We start from the raw sequence: 6,360 nt of genomic DNA on the forward strand, positions 1-6,360 counted from the left end.
ATTTATAAATACCCCAATATTCCATAAACCCTAGGGGAGTCGACGAAAATCAATTCCAGCTGTCGCAGAGTCCAGAACCACCAGATCCTATCTAGACACCATCACGGAGGGGTCCACCACTTTCATTGGTGCCTCTCTGATGATGCGTGAATAGTTCTTTGTAGACCTATGGGTCCGTAGTTAGTAGCTAGATGGCTTCCTCTCTCTCTCTCTCTCTCTCTCTCTCTCTCTCTCTTGATTATCAATACAATGATCTCTTGGAGATCCATATGATGTAAGACTTTTTAGGGTGTGTTTGTTGGGATTCGATGAACTTTGAGTTTATGATCAGATCTATGTTTTTATCCATGAAAGTTATTTGAGTCTTCTTTGATCTCTAATATGCATGATTGCTTATAGCCTCGTATTTCTTCTCTGATATTTGGGTTTTGTTGGCCCAACTTGATCTATTTATCTTGCAATGGGAAGAGGTTCTTTGTGATGGGTTCGATCTTACGGTGCTTGATCCCAGTGACAGAAAGGGAAACGACATGCATGTATCGTTGCTATTAAGGATAACAAGATGGGGTCTATTTCTACATAAATAGTTCTTGTCTACATCATGTCATCATTCTTATCGCATTACTCCGTTTCTCCATGAACTTAATACACTAGATGCATGCTGGATAGCGGTTGATGTGTGGAGTAATAGTAGTAGACGCAAGTAGGAGTCGGTCTACTAATCTTGGACGTGATGCCTATATAATGATCATTGCTTGGATATCGTCATGATTATTTGAAGTTCTATCAATTGCCCAACAATAATTGTTTTCCCACCGTTTTCTATTTTTCTTGAGAGAAGCCACTAGTGAAACATACGGCCCCAGGTCTCTTTTCATCATATTAATTTGCCTTTGCGATCTATTTTCCTTTGCATTTATTTTCAAATCTATTAAACCAAAAATACAAAAATACCTTGCTATAATTTATTTGTTCTGCGATCTATTTATCCTATCTACCACTTTTATCTCACGTTATTTGCCTATCTAGAGGCGTCGTACCTGAAAGGGATTGACAACCCCTTTAACACGTCGGGTTGCGAGTATTTGTTATTTGTGTGCAGGTGTTGTTTACGTGGTGTGAGGAGGTTATCCTACTGGTTCAATGACCTTGGTCTCATCACTGAGGGAAATACCTACCGTCGCTATACTGCATCATCCCTTCCTCTTTGGGGAAATACCGACGTAGTTCTAGCAGACATAACAAGATAAGGGAGAGAAAGAGAAAGAGAGGGGTGGGGCGCGGGCGCTGGCCGCTTTTTAGATAGGTCACAACTCTTTGTCGTCTGCTAGCATACAACAAAGAGCCTATCTAGTGGGGTGGGGCCGGGGGAAACGGCCGTTAGCTTGGCCACTTTCTTTGCCGTTTGCTAGCAGACGGCAAACTTTGTCGTATGCTAGCAGACAACAAAGAAAGTGGCTGTTAGGTCATCCTTGTTAGTGGGCCACCCACCCTCTTTGCCGTCAGCTAGCTGACAGCAAAGAGCAGGCTGACGGCAAAAACGTTCTTTGCCGTCAGCTCTTTCTTTGTCGTCAGTTTTACGTAAGCTGATGGCAAAGACGTCTTTGTCGTCAGCTAGCGGACGGCAAAGAGCTGGCTGATGGCAAAGATCCTGATTCCAGTAGTGCCTCTTCCACGAGCAAAACATGATCAACACCAAGACTCCATGGGTGTTAGAATCATTACAATGTAATCTAGATTATTGATTCTAGTGCAAGTGGGAGACTGAAGGAAATATGCCCTAGAGGTAATAATAAAGTTGTTATTTATATTTGCTATATCATGATAAATGTTTATTATTCATGCTAGAATTGGATTAACCGGAAACTTGATACATGTGTGGATACATAGACAAAGACACAGTGTCCCTAGTAAGCCTCTACTAGACTAGCTCGTTAATCAAAGATGGTTAAGTTTACTAACCATAGACATGTGTTGTCATTTGATGAACGGGATCACATCATTAGGAGAATGATGTGGACAAGACACATTCGTTAGCTTAGCATAATGATCGTTAAGTTTTATTGCTATTGCTTTCTTCATGTCATATACATATTCTTTTGACTATGAGATTATGCAACTCCAAGATACTGAAGGAATACCTTGTGTGCTATCAAACGTCACAATGTAATTAGGTGATTATAAATATGCTCTACAGGTATCTCCTAAGGTGTTTGTTGGGTTGGCATAGATCGAGATTAGGATTTGTCACTCCGAGTATCAAAGAGGTATCTCTGGGCCCTCTCGGTAATGCACATCATAATAAGCCTTGCAAGCAATGTGACTAATGAGTTAGTTACAGGATGATACGTTACAGAACGAGTAAAGAGACTTTCTGGTAACAAGATTGAACTAGGTATGAAGATACCGACGATCGAATCTCGGGCAAGTAACATACCGATAACAAAGAGAATAACGTATGTTGTCATTACGGTTTGACCGATAAAGATCATTGTAGAATATGTAGGAACCAATACGAGCATGCAGGTTCCGTTGTTGGTTATTGACTAGAGAGGTGTCTCGGTCATGTCTACATAGTTCTCGTACCCATAGGGTCCGCGCGCTTAACATTCGATGATGATTTTGTATTATATGAGTTATGCTATTTGGTGACCAAATGTTGTTCGGATCTCGGATGAGATCACGGATATGACGAGGAGTCTCGAAATGATTGAGTGGTAAAGGTTCATATATAGGACAATAGTATTCGGACACTGGAAGTGTTCCGGGGGTACCGGGTACGTATCAAGTCACCGGAAGGGGTTCCGGGCAACCCCCGGCAAACTATATCGGCCTAATGGGCCAAGAGTGGGACAGACTAGTCCCTAAGAGGCTGGTGCGCCCCCTATAGGCCAAAATAAGGGGGAAAGGAAAGGAGGGAAGGGAGAAGGAAAAGGGAGGATTCGCCCCCCCCCCTTTCCTTCCTCTCTCCCCTCTCTTTCCTTTCTCCTTCGATGAATAAGGAAGGGGGAGGCCGAGTTGGAGGAGGCGGCCAAGTAGGATCCCTCCTGCTTGGGGCTCCCCTTGCCGCCCCTCTCCCTCTCCCACCTATATATTGTGGGGGGCACCGCTAGAACACACAACATTGATTCATAGCCGTGTGCGGCGCCCCCTCCACAGTTTACACCTCCGGTCATATTGTCGTAGTACTTAGGCGAAGCCCTACGCCGATCACTTCACCATCACCGTCAACACGCCGTCCTGCTGACGAAACTCTCCCTCGACACTTTGCTGGATCAAGAGTTCGAGGGACGTCATCGAGCTGAACGTGTGCAGAACTCAGAGGTGCCGTACGTTCGGTGCTTGATCGGTCAGAACGAGAAGAAGTCGACTACATCAACCGCGTTGTCAAATGCTTCCGCTTTCGGTCTACGAGGGTACGTGGACATACTCTCCCCCTCTCATTGCTATGCATCTCCTAGATAGATCTTGCGTGAGCGTAGGAAATTTTTTGAAATTGAATGCTACGTTCCCCAACATGGACCGCGCAGGCAAGGAAATTGAATGCCATGTTGACCCATCTCGCCGGGCAAGGGCAAGCCACAAGGTGGTGATCTCCACCCCGGCCATGGAGCACCAAGAGTTCCTGCTCTGCAAGCACGCCGTCCTCCTTACGATGGCGGTGCCGAGGCACACGGCCAACCCGATGTCCATCGGGCGCGCCATCGAAGAGTTCCTTGGATCAACAAGACTCCGCCAGAAAAGAAGAAAACCTCCACAAACTATCATTGTGAAGGAAGAAGAATAGTATCTGCCTTGTAGGGGAAACAACACATCATACGAGCCTAAAAAAGATTCAATTCGCAAAAACCCGCCTCAACTCGCTCCTCATCGGTGGAAAAGAATACGAGGTAATATTACCGGGAGTCACAGAACTTGCGTTGCATGTTCAGTTTGGTGCTAGAACTTTGAAAATACGGATTTGTGGTCTCCTAACTTGACTTAACTGTGTAGATACGGTCACAATACGCACATGCAACCTCACTAGCCATTGAGTGATGGAGCTGGGTACAACGTATTTTTATGCAAAACACCCTCATGTTTTTTATTTGCAGAAAAATCAACCACTATGATGCATATTTGCACAAAAAACCTCACAATTTCTCATTTATAGAAAAACATGACCACAGTACTGCACGTCCGTGCGAAAATTATAGCACCACACTCGAACCCACGAACAACCGTTAAACAAGCGATGGTAAAGCCACTACATCACCTTACGTTCGCATGTCCAATTTGGATAAGGAGTTTTTATATGTATTAAACAAGGATGCATGTGGACCTTAAATGGGCTGCGAATACCACGGCCATTTTTTAATTTAGTTGCAGAACTAAGTAATAAGTTACGGGTTTCTCAAAACAAGTAATAAATTATGTTCAAATATTTGTGCAGACAATGATTAGTAAATAAAACACTCAAATATAAACATGTGTGCTATATATAAAATATTTAGTAAACCGTACATAATAATTATGTTCAAATTATTGTGTGTTAAAAATATTATACATTTAGATGATAATTAGTAAATAAAAAAATTAATTACAATTTTTTATATATTACATATTTAGCAAAAAAATATTTTAACATAATTTTATTACATATGTTTTACAAATATTTTAAATGTTTTTATTACTTAAGTTTTACTAAATACTCCCTCCGTTCCTAGATATTTGTCTTTTTAAAGATTTCAAATGGACTACCACATACGGATGTATATAGACACATTTTAGAGTCTAGATTCACTCATATTGCTCCGTATGTAGTCACTTGTTGAAATCTGTAGAAAGATAAATATTTAGGAACGAAGGGAGTATTTTATACTACTAGTATATGAAACACAAATTTATATTTAATTGTTTTTATTTACTAATCATTGGTTGTATGCATAATAGTTTTAACACACATAAATATATTCCTTATGTTTTACAAATATCTTAAAAAATTGCACGGGCAAAATAGGCTGCAGTATTGGCATCCCATTCAAACTCCACGTGAGTCCACATAAGTTTGTTATTCGTATTAGGCATCAGGACTTGATTAGCGTGTTGGTAGGACAGTAGTTTAAAAGAAGTTGGTCGCAGTGTAGAGTCCTGACGGTAATTTTCGAATATATCTGCAGTGCTATGGTTGTGTTTTCTGAGCATTTTTTTGTGCTGGACTTTTTCCGCAAATAAACAATCTATGAGAGTGTTTTATGTAAAAGTACAGCGCACCCAGCCCCTCCGCTCACTAACAGGTGGGGTCATGCACATGGATACGCCTACATACGTGTAACATGACCGTATCTGCACACATGAGTCAAGTTAAGTGACCACAAAACTGTATTTTCAAAATTTTAGCACTAAACTGAACATGCGATGCAAGTTGTATGACTTCCGATGATATTACCTCAAAAGAATACACTACTACTAGCTGCTAGGACTTATTTAATGAAGAGGTTGTCGCCATCTCAACTACCTCCCCTAGACACCAAAATCTAGCGATATACACCATCCAAACCAGATCAAAACTCCCACACATTGTCCAGGAGGATACGAAGAATGAGGTATAGAACATCGACCCGGCCGACGGGAACGATGGAACCAAAACCCTAACCTTCACATGATTGCCTCACAACGCCACTCTCAGCCTATTCGATTTGTTTCCATGGTATTTGTTGTTTCTCTACTATTTACGTAAAGAACGAATGACAATTATTTTCATGCTAGGCAGAGTACTTGTCCAACCTTACATACTCCCCCTTCCTCTGCCCGTTTTGATTTATTTCCTCATATCTCTAAAAAAAAGTCATTTATTGTCTTTTGAAAACCGTCTTAACCATTCCACGTTTCGTTTACTTATCAAATAAATTGTGTTCTACTATGTGCTAAACCAATATGTTCTTACAAAACAAGTGATTTTTACTTAGGTAGGTAAATCACGGGCATAATTTTATAAACATTTGTTTACATAATCACATTTATAACACATAAGCAATTATCTAGTCTAACAAAAATGGGAGCGACTAATTAAGGGGTACTCTTGGAGGGCTCCCGTAAAGGTCACTTTCTTGGTCCTCGTGCTGAACGCACCATCGGGATTTTTTTCTGCATGCGTTTTCAGGTTTTATGTGAGTTTTCTGTGTGTGTGGGGTTCGCCTTTTGGTTTTTGCTTGGTTTTCATGTAGTCTTGGTGTTTTTTCGGGAAGCAGAGCTTTTCGCGATAAGCAGAACTGTGCTTCCTGAAATCCAACGGCGAAAACAATTTTTTGGGGAACCAGTTGTTCATTTTTCATTTTTTTTTCTAGTTTCCTTTTTCGGTTCTTGTTTTTACCGCCGCGG

Source organism: Triticum dicoccoides, chromosome 2B (assembly GCF_002162155.2).
Source record: "Triticum dicoccoides isolate Atlit2015 ecotype Zavitan chromosome 2B, WEW_v2.0, whole genome shotgun sequence".
Classification (NCBI taxonomy): domain Eukaryota; kingdom Viridiplantae; phylum Streptophyta; class Magnoliopsida; order Poales; family Poaceae; genus Triticum; species Triticum dicoccoides.